This window comes from Melospiza georgiana, chromosome 3 (genome assembly GCF_028018845.1).
Source record: "Melospiza georgiana isolate bMelGeo1 chromosome 3, bMelGeo1.pri, whole genome shotgun sequence".
Lineage (NCBI taxonomy): Eukaryota > Metazoa > Chordata > Aves > Passeriformes > Passerellidae > Melospiza > Melospiza georgiana.
In genome coordinates, this window is record NC_080432.1 from 87,546,575 (window position 1) to 87,562,340 (window position 15,766).

The following is a 15,766-nucleotide window of genomic DNA, read 5'->3' on the forward strand; positions in this document are numbered from 1 at the left end:
TCTTAGCCGAGCTGCGTAACTTAGGATGAGTCAAATCTCACTCTGCATGCCTCAGTTTCCTGTGTTGTAACTTGTCGTGTCTTTTTTATGGAGGTTTTGTGCTCTGTGGATGAGAAGTTCAGTACAAGAGTGCTCAACATGGATGTTCTGTCCTAAGTAGGACAGAACATGAAAGTGATGGTAGGACCTGCCTTTGGTACAAGCAGAGGAAACCCTTGAGTTTCTATCTACAACAGGAGTACAGGCTAGAGCAACAGTAATATTCCAAGGGACTGGTCTATTCTAAAGGCATACTAAGGAGGGTAAGTATTCAGAAGAGTCTATGGCATATGCTTTTGATCCATAATTAAATCAATTGCATATTGCACTGCTATATTGCACAGGGGCAAACGTCCTCTGGCTGTGCTGCAGGGCCAGGAGATAATCCAGGCAGAGCAGCAGAGGCACACAAGGGTGTGCTGGAGCAGTCCTGAGAAATCCAGCCTGGAACCATTTCAGCACACTGGCAGCTACCCTGCGTCTGCCTGCACTGGCTGATGTGAGCATACCCTCAGCTGCCTGCAGCCAGATTTCCACCACTAACATTTCAGGACCTAAAAATTCATGCTCCTTTCCCATTTTTCCAGAGATTGGCGAAGAATTTAAAATAAGTGTCCAGCACTTCTTACTTTCCCAGCATATCTAGCTCCAAGGACTATGGGCAGCAGGCTCTTGCCTCTTTATTATATGCCTATCTATATTACAATGCAAGGAAGCAGAGCCGGTTTAGTTAGCATCCCTCAGAGTCTCTACACAGCTCTCAGGCTGTGCTTTGTTTACTACATAAGAACAGGACAAATTCACTGAAGGTAAAAAAATTGCCTGTAGATTTTGGCTTAATTTGGGATTCTAGGCAGATAGATAGCAAAGTAAATACTTGCTATAATTGCAACACATTGATTTACTGGATTCTGGGAAAACACTAGGGTATTGCAGTAGTAACAGAGTTGTTCATGACTGTGTGCATAGGTATATACATGTAGGTTTAGATCTATATAAAATATATATCTATATAGATATATATTTTATATGTATGAATCCATATATATAAAAGTAAGAGAAATATTCCAGACTGACAACTTTGTAGCAGAAAATATTGGCCCCATGCATAGTACAGTATTTTTCCTTTCCTTTTTTTCATAAAATGTATTTTTTCATGGGTGATAGAATTTTTCGCATCATGAATATTTTATACCAGACTTTAGCCAAAGCCCTGATATACCCAGAAATTAACTTAGGGAAATCTGGTTCTCATTATCCTCTGATGTTCATTGATTCATTTTTTTTTTCAAACAAAGAATTTTAGCCTCCAAACTTGGTATCTACTTAGCTTATTTCTAAACCTTCTGGGAGGTGTGTGTGTGGGAATTTATTTTTTGGAAAAGTGTGGAATGGAATAACTCTTTTTTCATGCTATTCAACTAACTTCTATTATTAACGTCACCATAAATCAAATTTTATTCCATCCATGTAAGTAGAATTTGGGCACACTTTTCTACTCAGTATTTACACTTACATTTAGAAGTCTTAATGGCCTGATGAGAAGGAAAAAAAAGGGAGAAATATAATAATCTGACATGGAATTTTGTGTATTCTTTCGATATCTAAGATGTAAACTACAGATCATTCTCTTTTCTCCTCCCCTTTCAATCCCAGCCCAACATCTGAGTAACTCTGAAAACATCTGAACTCATCAGTCTCAGCACATTTGGACCTGGATGCTTTCTAGGCACCTGCAGTTCTGCACTGTGTGCATGCCCAGATCTACCCAGGCCTTAATGGGATCCAGGAACTCAGCTGAATGGTGCCAAATTTTCCTGAGGGTCTTAATCCTATAAAAATGACTAAAGCCCAGCTCATATGTTGCAGTAGGACCACGTGTCTCACAAGCCAGAATCTTTTCTCTTAGCTTTTAAAACATCTTTCAGAAGAAGAAAATGGTGCTCATTGGCTTTTGCAGAGTGGTCAGCTTAGTAGCAGATTTACCTGTGAGGTATTAAAACCTGAGTTCAAAATCTCCATAGCCTGAAGGGAACTTGACCTACAGAGCTCTCTATCCAACACTTAATAGTGTGTTATAAAATACAAACCTGCTTACTCCTCCCTTGGAAGCTGTGTTGTTGTACCAGGAAGACAGCAACTGAGGTCCCTAGATTATTTATGCATTTGACATACATTTTGGTCATGGTACAACAGGTTTGTACTAAAAGTACAACCAAAGATTCAGAAGTCATATGTTTTCTTGTGAACCCCTTCCTGTCCCTATTTTTTGCATGAATAATATGAGCTCAGACATAGGAGAAAATCAGTAAAGTACTGTGTATTCAATGGTAATAAAAAAAATATCTTTTTCCCTGGAGTGCATGAAGAGAGATTCAAACCTTGATTTCAACATTTCTACCAATTTGCCTTTCTGTGGGTGAGACAGATTTGCTTTCTCCTTCTGCTCTTTGAAAAAAGTCATACACAAGGGGTCACAGGAAGCAGCCCTCCCTGACCATGGGGAGAAGCACCTTCCCAAAATTGTGGTTTAGGAAAAAGAGAAGAGGAAGCTTGGTGCCATGACTCAAGAAACATCCCACTGAAGATTACAGACGAAGCAGGAGGTGCAGTTCCTATGCAGTGACTTATTGGACTCTGCAGGTCGGATTCACTGCAGTAACTCAGTGCAGTACAGGGCTGCCCTTTGAAATGCTGACCATACATAGCTTCTCCCAACTTCCCTAAAAAAAAAAAAAAAAAAAAAAAAAAGGGCCATAAAATGGCAGGATCTGTTTTTCTTTAGGTCCAGCATTCCTTGAGCTATTTAAATTATATGAAGGGTTTTAAAAATAAATAAACTTAAAATAACCCTTTGAATTGCAATTTTTCAGGATTTTAACTCAGAATATTAATACTTAGGACTCTTGCCTTATGGCTGTGATTTTAAATCAAATAAAGAACTACACTGACAGAAACTAGCATTTGTTATGAATTCAGTAGCTTGTGTGAAAACTACACAGCAATGCCAGGCAACAATGCCCGTTGATTTCAGTAGTTAACAGCAATTAACTGTGTTAGTGTTATGTTTCTGCTTACAAACATGACTACACATTTCATCACCTGTCTATTAATGTTTTAGTTTTACATCCAGTCCTGGATAAAGAGGTAGAAGAAAGCATTAGAGTAGTCCCATGAGCTCCTCTACAGATGACTCATCTTAGGTCAATGCCTACCTCCACCAGCAGACATTTCTGACAGCAGACACTGCTGCCCTCTCCAAGCTTCTGGTTTGTATTGTACAATCAATCATCTCAGCATATTGCATTATGAACATCACCAGTATTAACGGGATTTTATCAAAGGTTTTGAAAAAAATATTATTCTCTGGACAACATGTTCCATGAAATTCACCTGGGAATATAGATTAGACAATGCCTTAAGTTACCCATTTTTAAATAATTCAATTTCCTCACTTCCAATCAGGGGTCTCCTGGTTAGCCAGGACTGCTGGTAAATGTTGGAAAACAGGTCAGTGAGCCCTTCTGTCAGTTCCCTCAGTACCCCTGGCTGGATCCCATCTGGCCCCAATACTTATGGGTGTCAAAATTCTGTAAGAGGTCACCGACAATTTCTCCTTGGATTATGGGAGCTTCATTCTGCTCTCCATCCTCTCTTCCAGCTCAGGGGGCTGGCACATAGACAACAACTGGTCTCACTGTTAAAGACTGGCTGAGGTCTATTTTGAATAGAAAATGGCCATAAAAGGTGTTTGAAGTTTTTCAGTGATAGTAGCTGGTCAAAGCATGTCAAAGCATCCAGATTGCCACTCAATGCTTTTCACAGCTGATTCATGTAGGATACACCTGTGAGCTGGGAGACTCACAACTCCCTCAAATGGTTTAGTTGTGTCACTCTCTTCAATATTATATCTCCACCAAACCAGGATGAATTCATCATACTTAGGCTAATCAGAGAAATTGAGCAGATCTCTGCCTTGTCTGTAACAGAAAACCATTTTGGGATTAACATATTTGTTCTTTTACTGTATGGACTAAAAACAGTGTGTCACTGTAAGTCATCTTTCATGTGAGGCATTTAAAACACATTTAGTCTTACTGAAAATATTCTGAGTTTGAAGCTTCCTTTGTAAATTTTTAAAAACAATCAAAAATTGAAACATTTGTCATTAACTTTTTACACATTTTTGCAAGAACCTTTCATACAAACCTGGAGAATTCTCTGAAAGCAGCAGACTGCTTAAAAAAAGCTCAAAAAACTAGTTTTGTTCTGAAAGCTGCTGTCAAACTTATCTTTGAAATTAAATTGAAAAAAATAATAAAATTAAAAATAATAAAAATAAAAAAGAGAAATAATAGAAATAATGGAAATAAAGGAATACCTACTTTCCCCCATATAAATTAAAAAATTTACTCTGTGCACTGTTGATTGAGCAAATAAATAGCAAACTCACTGTTTTCTATAGCACGCTATCTGCCTTATAACATGCTAGCTTGTTGTTTAAATGCCTTGTGTCACTTCTCTTTTTGAATTCCTGAAAATAAATTTTACCAGGAACGATAAAACCTCACTGTACTAGTGTTACACTTGTAGGCTGTCTGCCAATCTTTTAAGATCCACTGGATGCATAATACAATGAACATGAGAGATTATTAAAAATAAACTCACATCTTGTTGCTTAAGCATTTTTATCTCTCTTTTCTTTAGAAGTGATGGCTAAAGCATATTTTTTTTGAGATGAAAAAAAAAAGCATAGGCAAGAACAACCAAACTAGATGAAATTTTTATGTTAAAAATCCATAAAAAATGCTCTTTGGCTGTGTGTTTGTGCCCTTGAGCCTCATGAGTACAGTTGGCAAGAACAGAAAATCGCTTAAGGACTCAAAAAGTGATATAGTACATTTTTTACTCTTTTAAATCTTTTAATGTGTCCCCAGCATCTCATGTAATTTAGGGAGGAACATCAGAATGTTTAGATACTTTTCTGAACCTTGTTCAAAGAATTGCAAATCCTTTGTGCTGTAAAAATAAGATGGAAATTCTATAAGAGAAGCCCTTCTTTCAGATTTTCATACCATTTACATGGAATTAGTATTAGTCTCTGCAGAAATAAAAGAGCATTGGAAAACTTCAGAGGTTAATCATATCTTTCCAATTTCAGTAATGTGATGATCTACATTTCAGCTGACTCTTAAGCAGCAGGAGCTGTTCCTTTTGGGGACAATGGTAAGGCCTGGTGAACAGGCTTAACTAATTTATTTCATTTCACTGGGATGTACTTTAGGGATTAATAAGGAACAGCAATTGATGCCTTGCCACATTCTCTCTGGCCTGTGATTTCTTTTGCTCTTCTTAGCTGTTTAACAGCCTTTCTCAAGCCCAGAAAACAATCATAAATCATACTAAATATTTATATAGCTTTTTGACATTTTTCATGCGTGAGTGAAAAAGATGATGGGTAAGTTGGTCATAAAAATTCCAAGGAAAAAAGATTTTATGGAAATCTGCCTGTTTGTCAAAATACAAATGCTTTACAGAGTCTGTTTGATTCTGTTGATGTTAGAGGATGTAAAGAGGATCTATCATGCTTGCAAATACACTGCCCTGAGGGAATGAACACAGTGTTCAGAATACATCCCACAAAAGAGCTTTAAAATCTGTCAGTGGAAATGCTCCAGATTTTTACTAAAGGAATACAAAGCAGGATTTGGTGTCTGATTTCTGCTTTAAAAATGCTGAAATCTAAAACATAACTAGGAGAACATGAAGGTAAGTAACTTCAGTAATAAGGATAATTAGTGAATGAATGTATAGGGCAAGATCACTATTACCTAACCCAAATAACCAGAATAGTTACCAAGGCTCCAGAACCTAATAAAAATGTTTATTTCCTCCAAAGAGTGACTTTTGAGATACACATGAACAATGGTCAAAATAGAGCAAGGAAGCTAAATCTAGCTAGTTGGGAAGGTTGGGCACCCCATTTGTCTGAGGTCTCCCTTTCCAAAGAAATATTTACATGTGGCACCAATCCTTTAATCCAAGGCCCAAAATACAATAGAAACTCTAAATACTTAATGTGACATGAATAATTTGATTTTAGATAAAACCTGGAACCAGGATCATCTCCTTGCTTGGTTCCTTAACTGAGATTTTCAGTAGGAGCTCTGATAATGTCCACCCTTTGGGCTGGAGGAAATATGGTGTCTCTTTCCCGTGGCCACGGATTTTTGAATTCCACATATATATAAAGGGTATGTTTATTTTAGCAATTTAAGGTGGATTTTGGGATTGGCTATGAGCACCAAAATTTGGTCAGCTAAGCTGTTAAACTGATATCCTGGATGCTAAAACAGTTTTATCTTGGCCCAGTTATCATTTTCCAAAGTAGTTCCCAAACACGGTTCAGAATTTACCACACGCCCATTCTGTTCTGGGAAGATCACAGAGTGGGCGTGGCCAGATCGTTCCAGTTGGACTCAAGGGCACAGAATGGCTCCCTGTACTCTAGTTTATGGGTACCAGTATAACCAGACTCACAATAGCAGCAGATTAAGCAGTCAGGTCTGCCTTCCTCCTGCTGCTTACTCTGAAGATGGTCACTCGTGAACCAGCCACAATCTCACAGGCAGGACATTCTCACAAGAAATAGGGAATGTCTGCAACATAATTCATGCTCTTTCCAGCTTCTTACAGAAGTATAGGTGTCTAGGGTACTTAGCTAAACTGTGGGCTAATCAAGAAGATCTATTCTGGAATGTAAATGACTAATTTTTTTTGGTAATTTTTAAGGGAAAAGAGTGTGGACTAATACAGGGCTTGTGCCTCTTCAGTCCATGATGTTTATACTGTGTGTCTGAAAAATCAAGATATCCAGTGTAAAAAGGAAACCTGGTATACAGTGCTGTGAGCTACAACTTAGCATCTTAACAGCCAGAACAGTGTCCTGATGTCTTCCCTATGTTAAAAAAATATAAAAATTATGCCTGTCCTTAGACACAGGATCACATACTTACAGAATCAGAGAATTAAAGAATCAAAGAATGGTAAAGGTCGTTTTGTCCATTTCCCCTGACCAAGCATATGGGCACAACTTTTGAATACTCTAGGAAGGGAGATACAACCTCTTTGGACAAACTATGTCAAGGCTTGGCCACTCACACAGAGAAAAAGGATTTTCTGATGCTCTGCAAGACCATTCTTTGTTTCAGTCTGTGCTACTGAAAAGAGTCTCTTTCCCTCTCTCTCTCTTCTTTACACCCCTCATTCTGGTATTCATATACATTAGTAAAATCCCCTCCCTCCAACCCTTCTCTTTTATAAGCTGAAAAGTCACAGTGTCTCAGCCTTTCTCCATATAAATATGCTCAAATCCTTTAATCACATTATTTGGATTCACTCCAGTATGTCCATGTCTCTCTTGTTTTGGGGAGACCATGATTGGATACAGTAAAATAAATCAAAACCAAGAAAAGTTGTAAAAGATAAGGTAAAGTTTGAAGTCAAGTATGCAAAAACACAAAAACAAAAAAGTAAGGACAGTCTACTTTTCCTCAGGCAATGTAAATTCAGCCTGAATGCAAGTATACAATAAAGTCTTGAATTAGATATAATGTAATTGAATATAGAATATATAGAATATATAGAATATATGAATATATGAATATATAGAATATATGTAATTAGATGTAATGTAATTGAATATAGATGTAATGTTTGCCTATTACATCTATCATGAAAATAAAACTAAACCAAACCAAACCAAAAAAAAAGCCCAAAAGAATGGCAAAATCTAATTTAAGTTGCCAGCAGTTTCATATTGTCATCGTATGCTACTGCATGTCAGAAACTGAAGTAAAAACCAACACAACTTCTGTGAGTTTTTTGTGATATGTAGAAAATTCAAGCATGTGAATTACGAGCTTCTGCTTGTGCTCTGTAGGGAATATTCAGATCTCAGGTTTTGAAACTTGTGGAAGAACTCAATATAAGTTTGTTAACCAATTTATAGATGAATACTTGGTGTCTCCTGCAGCATTTTTCCCCAAGTTGGTGCTTAGATTTTCCGTAAAGCGAATGGATGAAAGCAGGTGTCTCTTTGTAAAAGAGGAGATGTTTGTAGCCTGACTTTAGGCACTTGAAATTCCTTCACGCTTTCACCCCTACCTGTTTTCTTTATTTAGAACAAATTTAGATGACTTCAACACTTTTGGAATGACCGATTCAGATACATGAAGGAAATATATCTCACTTATACTGCCAGGGTTTTATCCATAATTTTCAGCTTTCCAAAGATGTTGGCTTAAAATTCAGTGGATCTATTGTTCAGGGGATAGGGAGGCTTATGGCTTATTATTTCCTGAAGTCAACAGCCTCCAAGTTATCTCAAATTGGCCAAAGTCCAGGAAGACATTAATCAGTGCTCCAAAATATAACTCAAAGGAGTTCTCTTAGTTAAATTGTATCATGTCTCTGAATGTCTCAAATCTGCCATATAGTTAGATACGGAGGTTGTAGTTGTGGTAGTGAAAATCTTGACATTTTTAGACAGTTAAGTGCTGAACACACACTTTGTCTTTCATTCCTAGGGCTTCAAAGAGACTTTCACCTCTGTCAGAGGATTACAATGATTTTTGTGTAATGTTTTTCCAGGACCATATATATTTATATATATATATGCATGTTCATATATGCATATATACAAATACACACACACACACATACACATATATATATATATATATATATATATATATATGCATGTTCATGCATACATATACATACATAGTCAGAGAAACATATATGTATGCATCTGCATAAACACGTGCGCTTGTGTAAGGGTATATGTATGTATGAAAATGTATATAAATAGCTTTGCAAATAGCATTTTATTCAAATTTGTTGATGGCTTGAGTTAATGAGTGGTTGGAATTTTGGCAGGTCCCACTGTAGTGAGGATCCAGTGCTCATAAAACCAAGAAAAATTCTGGAATCTCATCTAAAAATGGACCTTTTGTGGCATGTCTCAAATTATTGTTACATATGATCCGTAAGGTCTGCTGAAAAAATCATAAAAACTGGAAAGCAAAATTATTAATGAAAATCAGGTTCTATTTAAAGCTGGTGGTTTGGCATTATTGGAAAACTATGTGATTTCAGACTACAACAATTTTCACTTACCCATTTCGTGACAATTTCTTTTGATTATATTTAGTCAGGAGCAATTCCCATTTTTATTTTCTGAAAATTTCTGGGTTTTTTTTTGACAATGATGTAGTCTGTGGGAATGAGTAATGGGCAGAGCTAGATTTCTCTAAGTAGTCTGTTAGCACTTTTGTATGCTGCTGCATTCAACGTTTTAGAATCCTGCCTGAGCACCACCATGTATAAGTAACTTGCTCTCCTATGCTCTCTATATTTAGTAAAGAAGCTTGTTTGGAACCCCACTGTGCCCATGTGGTTTCTATATATAATTTGGTTGTATAATGAGAGAAAGCATCCCATAACATGCCCGATGTTGCAGAGGACACAAATGAAGATGCTCTCTGCTGCCAATGGTTCAGTGTCCAACATCTCCAGCTCGAGGGTTTCTCTGCTGGATGGAGCCCCAGCTCCATATGGAGCTCGGCAGCTGCCAGAGGGCTCCTTCACAGGCACTGCTCCCTGCATATGCAGCTCGTTATGGGGCTGTGGCCCAAAAGACATACATGAGAAAGAAAACAAAGACGAGAGGAGGGAATACACACATTTCAGTTGGCATATTCACAGATTGCTCGCAGCCATGTGATTTCCATTAAAATGCAATTGAATGACACTTTTAGAAGGCCATTTTGGCAGGTGACATAAAAAAGGAACATTCCACCTGAAACAGGTGTTGGTAATATTCTTTGTTGTTCCTGTAAGGATCTTCTGTGTATTATGACCAATGCAGTTTGTAAATAAATAGATTAATAAAAGGAATAAATTTAACCCTTTGAATTCTTCCTGTTGAGGACTACTGAGGAACTTGGAGCTCTATTTTAAAATAGTTTGCAAATTAAGTTAGATCTTATCTGGGATAATGCCAACAATACTAAACATTTTAGTCTCTTCTACACCTTCAATGTGCTGCATAAAATGAACTATGTCATATATTACTTGCAGTTGTACTTCAGATGTAGTCTAAGTTACAGCCACAGAAACAACTTCAGAAAAGATTTTAACACACATGAACAAAATTAGTGGCTAAGAAACACAAGGGTGGAATGAGAAATACACTTCCACTAAGATTTCAGCTTCTACAAAAAAAAAAAAAAGAAAATAAATAAAAAAAATTCAAGTGACCTTCTAGGATGGAATTCCACTTATAGGGGTTCTGTTGCCAGGATAAGATATGGCAGAACTGCCCCTGTACAGAGGTTATGGAAGTAACTGTTACAGAAATACATTTTATTTGCTTGAACCTTAACCAGATATTATTGGGTTTTGGTATTTTTTTCTGGGTTGTTCTTGGCTGGTGGAAACAGTTACTATAGCATGGGATTTGGAGTGGACAATAGCATTTGGAGTGGACAGCCAGTTGAAAACAAATTTTCACTGGTCTAGTTATCTAAAAAATAATTGAAATAAATTTAAAAAAAATAAAAACCAAAGAAATAGGAAAGAGGGATGGGACAGGGGACGCAGACACAAGGTGACTGGGGAAGGTAGAAAGGCAAAATTAAATACTTCTATATAAGGAAAGCAGAGCTTTCTTCAGCTCATGACACCTTCAAAACAAGACTGGGTATGTAAGTTAAGTGCAAAGTATTCTGCTAAAAATCAAGTCTATAGCTTGTGAAATAGAAGTGCTTTTATTGCATGAATTTCAAGGTAGATAATAGCATTCTTTCTGCCCTTATTACCTTTGATTCAGCAGGGTTGCTTTGTTACCAATAGAAAAAAAAATCTATCTGTCTTTATTCAAGGATGATTTTGTATTTCCAGCACAAATTAGTACACCTAAAATAAATCCAAAAAATTTTTCTTAGTTACCTCCTTTTCCATAAAATATCTGAAGAGAAGTCTAGGTAACAAACACACAAAACAGCCAACTCTTGCTAAACATTAGAATCAAAGGGAAAATAAAAGGTAAAAAACATAGGATTGTGTTCATAACATAAAAATATTGAAACTGAAATGTCCTTTTAAAAATAGTTTTTATTGCACAAGAAGGTCAGTTTTGTCTTTTAAGACCCAGTAGTGTAAGTAAGATTTAAAGTATTGTAATATGTAAAATTGTGGGTAAGTGAAAAATGAAACCTAACTCAATGCCTAATCAGTGAACCATCTTTCACCATCCTTGCTTGATCACATTTTAAGGCACTGGGGCACAGAGATGTCATAAGTGAATTGCCCTTGAAACAGCATGAAAATCATGGCAAAGCTCTGAATCACTTCTGGTCCAACAGAAACTGCTGTTGACCCCTTTGAGAGCAGAGATGCCTTGCAGAGAGACCTGTAATTCAGAAAGATGAAAATTCACCAATCCTATGGAGTTTCACAAGGGGAGGTGCTGGATTCTGCACCTGGCACGGGGTAACCCTGGCTGTGTGCACAGAGTGGGCAATGAGAGCCTGGAGAGCAGTGCCGGGGAAAGGGACCTGGGGACCCTTTGTTTGATACAAAGCAGAACCTGAGCCAGCAGTGCCCTGGCAGCCAGGAGGGCCAAACCTGTCCTGGGGCATCAGGGACAGCATGGCCAGCTGGGCAAGGGAGGGGATTGTCCTGCTCTGCTCTGCACTGGGGCAGCCTCACCTCCTGTGCTGGGGCAGCTCTGGGTGCCACAGTATGAAAAAGGCAATAAGTGATTGTAGAGCATCCAAGGAGGCAACAAAGGTGGTGAAGGGCCTGGAGGGGAAGCTGTGTGAGGAGTGGCTGAGGTCAATTGGTCAGTTCAGCCTGGGGAAGAGCAGATTGAGAGGAGACCTCACTGCGGCCTTCAACATCCCCATGAGAGAAAGTGAGCACTGACCTCATCACTCTCCTCAGTTTATGTTAGATATTAATAAAATTTTTTACCCCAAATGATAGTTGAGCACTGGAAGAGGCCCTCCAGGGAAGTGGTCACAGCACCAAACCTGTCTGAGTTCAAGAGGAGTTTGAACAATGCTCTGAGACACATGATGTGACTCTTGGGGTGTCCTGTGCAGGGCTAGGAGTTTGACTCAATGATCCTCATGCTTCCAGCTCAGCATATTTTATGATTCCATAATTCTGTGATGTTAGAGATCACTTCCTTTGGAGTGCAAGTGCAACTCATGGCATATTTTCTGTTCTTCAGGGGAGCCTGCTTTGAATTCAGAATGACACATCCTTAGAAGTGCATTTGCTCTGCTGTGCAAACATGGATATGCATGAAATAGAAAGGGAGAAAAAAAGGGAAAGAAAAAATTAAACATCATTTAGTGGTTGAAGTTATTTTCAGATTGCAACCACTGGAAGGGTTGCCTGGAGAAAACTTTTCCCTCTGTTATTACAGAATAATAGCTTCTGGATGCTGAAAACCAAACACAAGTTGTGGTTTTCTTTTAAGTCACACTGCAGGACTATCTCCCACTTAGCATTTTAGCATCATGTTGTTTGGGAAAGGTCACGTTTTGACTTTCAAGACACCATTTGTCTTCAACCCCCTCTTCTAATCTGCAAATAGTTACACAATAGTTTTGGGCCAGAAGCCAAGAACTTGGTTATAAAAGCTTTTTCAAGTGGCATTTTAGTAATCATGGAGGTCTGTATTGTGTTAAACAAACACAGGTAGCCTTCATCAAACTGTGCTTTTGTCTTTACTGAGAGCTGAAAAGATCAGCCCCAATATGTGCAAGAATATAGCAGTCACTGGTGTTTGCTGTTTCAGGCCACAAATTCCTATTTAGGTGATCGTAAGTTAAATTATAGTTACCTAGAACTTACTGACACTGTTTTGGGATTTTTTGGTCACTCAGGCTACTTCCATCTACAGCAGTCTGGAGTGTACTCATTTTTTTACTGTTTCAACTAAAGTCAAATTCTGACATTTGATTCACACCAAGCAACAAGTTTCTTCCAATATCTTCACTGGAAAGATGAAAACAGGACTCCATTTGATGTCAAGGTTGTAGATACTTATGCAGTTAATTTTGATGTAGTTACTTATAATTAAATCAACAAGGATTCTTTCTTGCAATGAAGCTACTGTGGTTTTACAAAATGTGACAGATAACAGCACAATTACTCTGTTTAGGTCCATTAATCCATCATTCCATGTATTTCTTACATTAGCTCCCACAGAAAAACATGGATATGGATTTTTCAGTCCCTACTTTTAGATGTGTTCTCTATTTTATCAGATTATTATATATTCTCTTTACCTTTAAATAGATTGTTCTTTTCTGCAATTTAAAATGTGATTATTTTTTCCATGGAAGAGTTGAGGGCAGCTGCTGAATATTGCAATGAGAAATTTCTATATAAAAAGCAGGAAATTTATTCTTGGGTAACAAAATCCTTTATGACAGAATTAAAGAAACTAAAATTTTTTTTCTTATTATCCATATTCAATCAAACTAGCAATTCAATCAAATTGAACTATTACTATTACCCACAGTCTTTTATTTATGAGGATCGTTTTTATGTGGATATGAACTACAAACCAGTGCAGAAGCACTCTGTTAAGGATTAAATCAGACCTTGAAGGCAGTGCATAAAAAGGTTGTATCTTTCCAGGTAAGTGATCACAGAACTCTAAACTGGTCTTTAAGAGTCCAGTATGAACCAAGCAGAGTGGAAGAAGGCAATTACAATTTCTGGGCTGATTTCAAGAGTAATGGGGAAACGGGTTCGTTGACACTCCCTCAAAGTCAGAACAGAGCCCTGCCAAAAACCTGCATCCCATCCAAGTGCAGTCAGCCACAAAGGCAGGTGATTTGGAGGCTGTACAAGCCCAGGTGTGTGCTGCACTGTCAGTGCTGCGCTGCCAGCAGACAGAACTCACTGACATCTGCTCAAGTGTGAGTAGAAATATCTTGTGTTTGGCTTCAGAAGACCATTTCAACACATCCACTGCTGACTCTGCCCGTCAGTATTGTACACATGCCAGAAGGCATGCTAGGATTAAAATAAATTAATGTTGATCAGTTTTTTATACCAATAACAGAATTATCAACTTTGATCCAAACTGGGCTTGGTCAAGACTCCAAATCCTACACCACCATTAAACCTGGGTTGTTTTGGGGTGGGGTTTTTTTTGGTTTGTTTTGTTTTGTTTTGTTTTGTTTTCTGGAGAAATAAAAGTAATCTTTCCTCCTATTTGCTCATCCATCTGCTTTGAAGAATTTAAATGGAAAACTGACTTTCTATTATTATATTTTTTCTACTGAACAAATCAACATCCAGAAGAAAAATGTGGAATGACTGAGGGTTGTCAACGTTAAAGATTTTTTTTCACTTAGAAAAGGAAGACCTGAATATTTCACATTCCGGGATCAAATTTGTCAACTCTTTCTGTAGAGAAAAAAATCCACAACAATTGAAATTGACTATTTTAATGTTTTCCAAAAGAAAGTACTTAATGTCTCAATTCAGAGCCATGATTGATTTTGAATTATCTTGAGATCATTATTAATAATAATAATAAAAATTCTCAAGAGTAACACTGTACAATTTGAAACATTTTGTTTGGTCTGAATTTTACTTCTGCCTTGTGCCTCTAGTTTTTAGTACTGTTTTGTAAATAGCCACCAAACAAATCAACTTATTATCCATACCCTTGGGAATAGAATTCTCCCCACGAATGACAGCTTCCCAGGATCTCAGTATGACACCTCAGTCAGCTGTCCAAGTCAGCTGCTTGAGAGAGCTCCCAGGTGCAAAACATCATGTCCGTGGTCAGAGTACTGTAAAACTCCTGCTCTGTCACAGGAAAATCTCTTCACTTCCTCAGCTGCAGAGGACTGAACTGTGCACCCTTCGAGCAGTAAAGGCTAACCCCATACTGGTCTACACCATGACCAGCAGATCAAAGAAAATGATTATTTCCTTTAATTCAGCATTCATGAGGCTACAGCTGGAACAGTCAATCCAGTTTGGGTGCCCAAAACAGAAAAAAGAAATTAGTATACAGGAGAAACATTAGAAGAGACCCTCCAGGATGTGAAGTGGTCCACAGCACATAACATATGAGGAAAGGCTGAGAGAGATGGGTTTGCTTAACCTGGAGAAGAGAAGGTTAAAAAAGAATCCATTTGTCCTCCAAATATCAGACAGATGTAGAGGAGACAGATCTAGATATTTTTGGCAAGCAGACATTGAAAGAAATGCAAGCAGTGGACACTTAAGTTGCAAAAATTGAGATTCTGGGTTGATATACAGGGAAAATTTTCATAACGATGCCAATTAAACATAGGGACAGATTTCATAGTGTTGCCGTGGAATCTCCATCCTTTGAGATACTCAAAACTTGAGAAGTCCTGTACTTTGAGCAACCTGACCTAATTTGAACTCTAGCCCTGTTTGAGCAGGGATCCAGAATTCCAGTTATTTCCAACTTGAATTATCCTACATTACTGTAGTTCAAGAGATGTATTTTATTTTCAGAGGTACACTTTAAAGAATTATAGTTGGTTTGCTTCATGTTTCACCTTCAATATTATGATTTGAACACAGACCATTGATCATTTCTTCGTGAAGCTGATTGAGCATGGGCATTTGGATTATGGTAAAATGTTCCGAT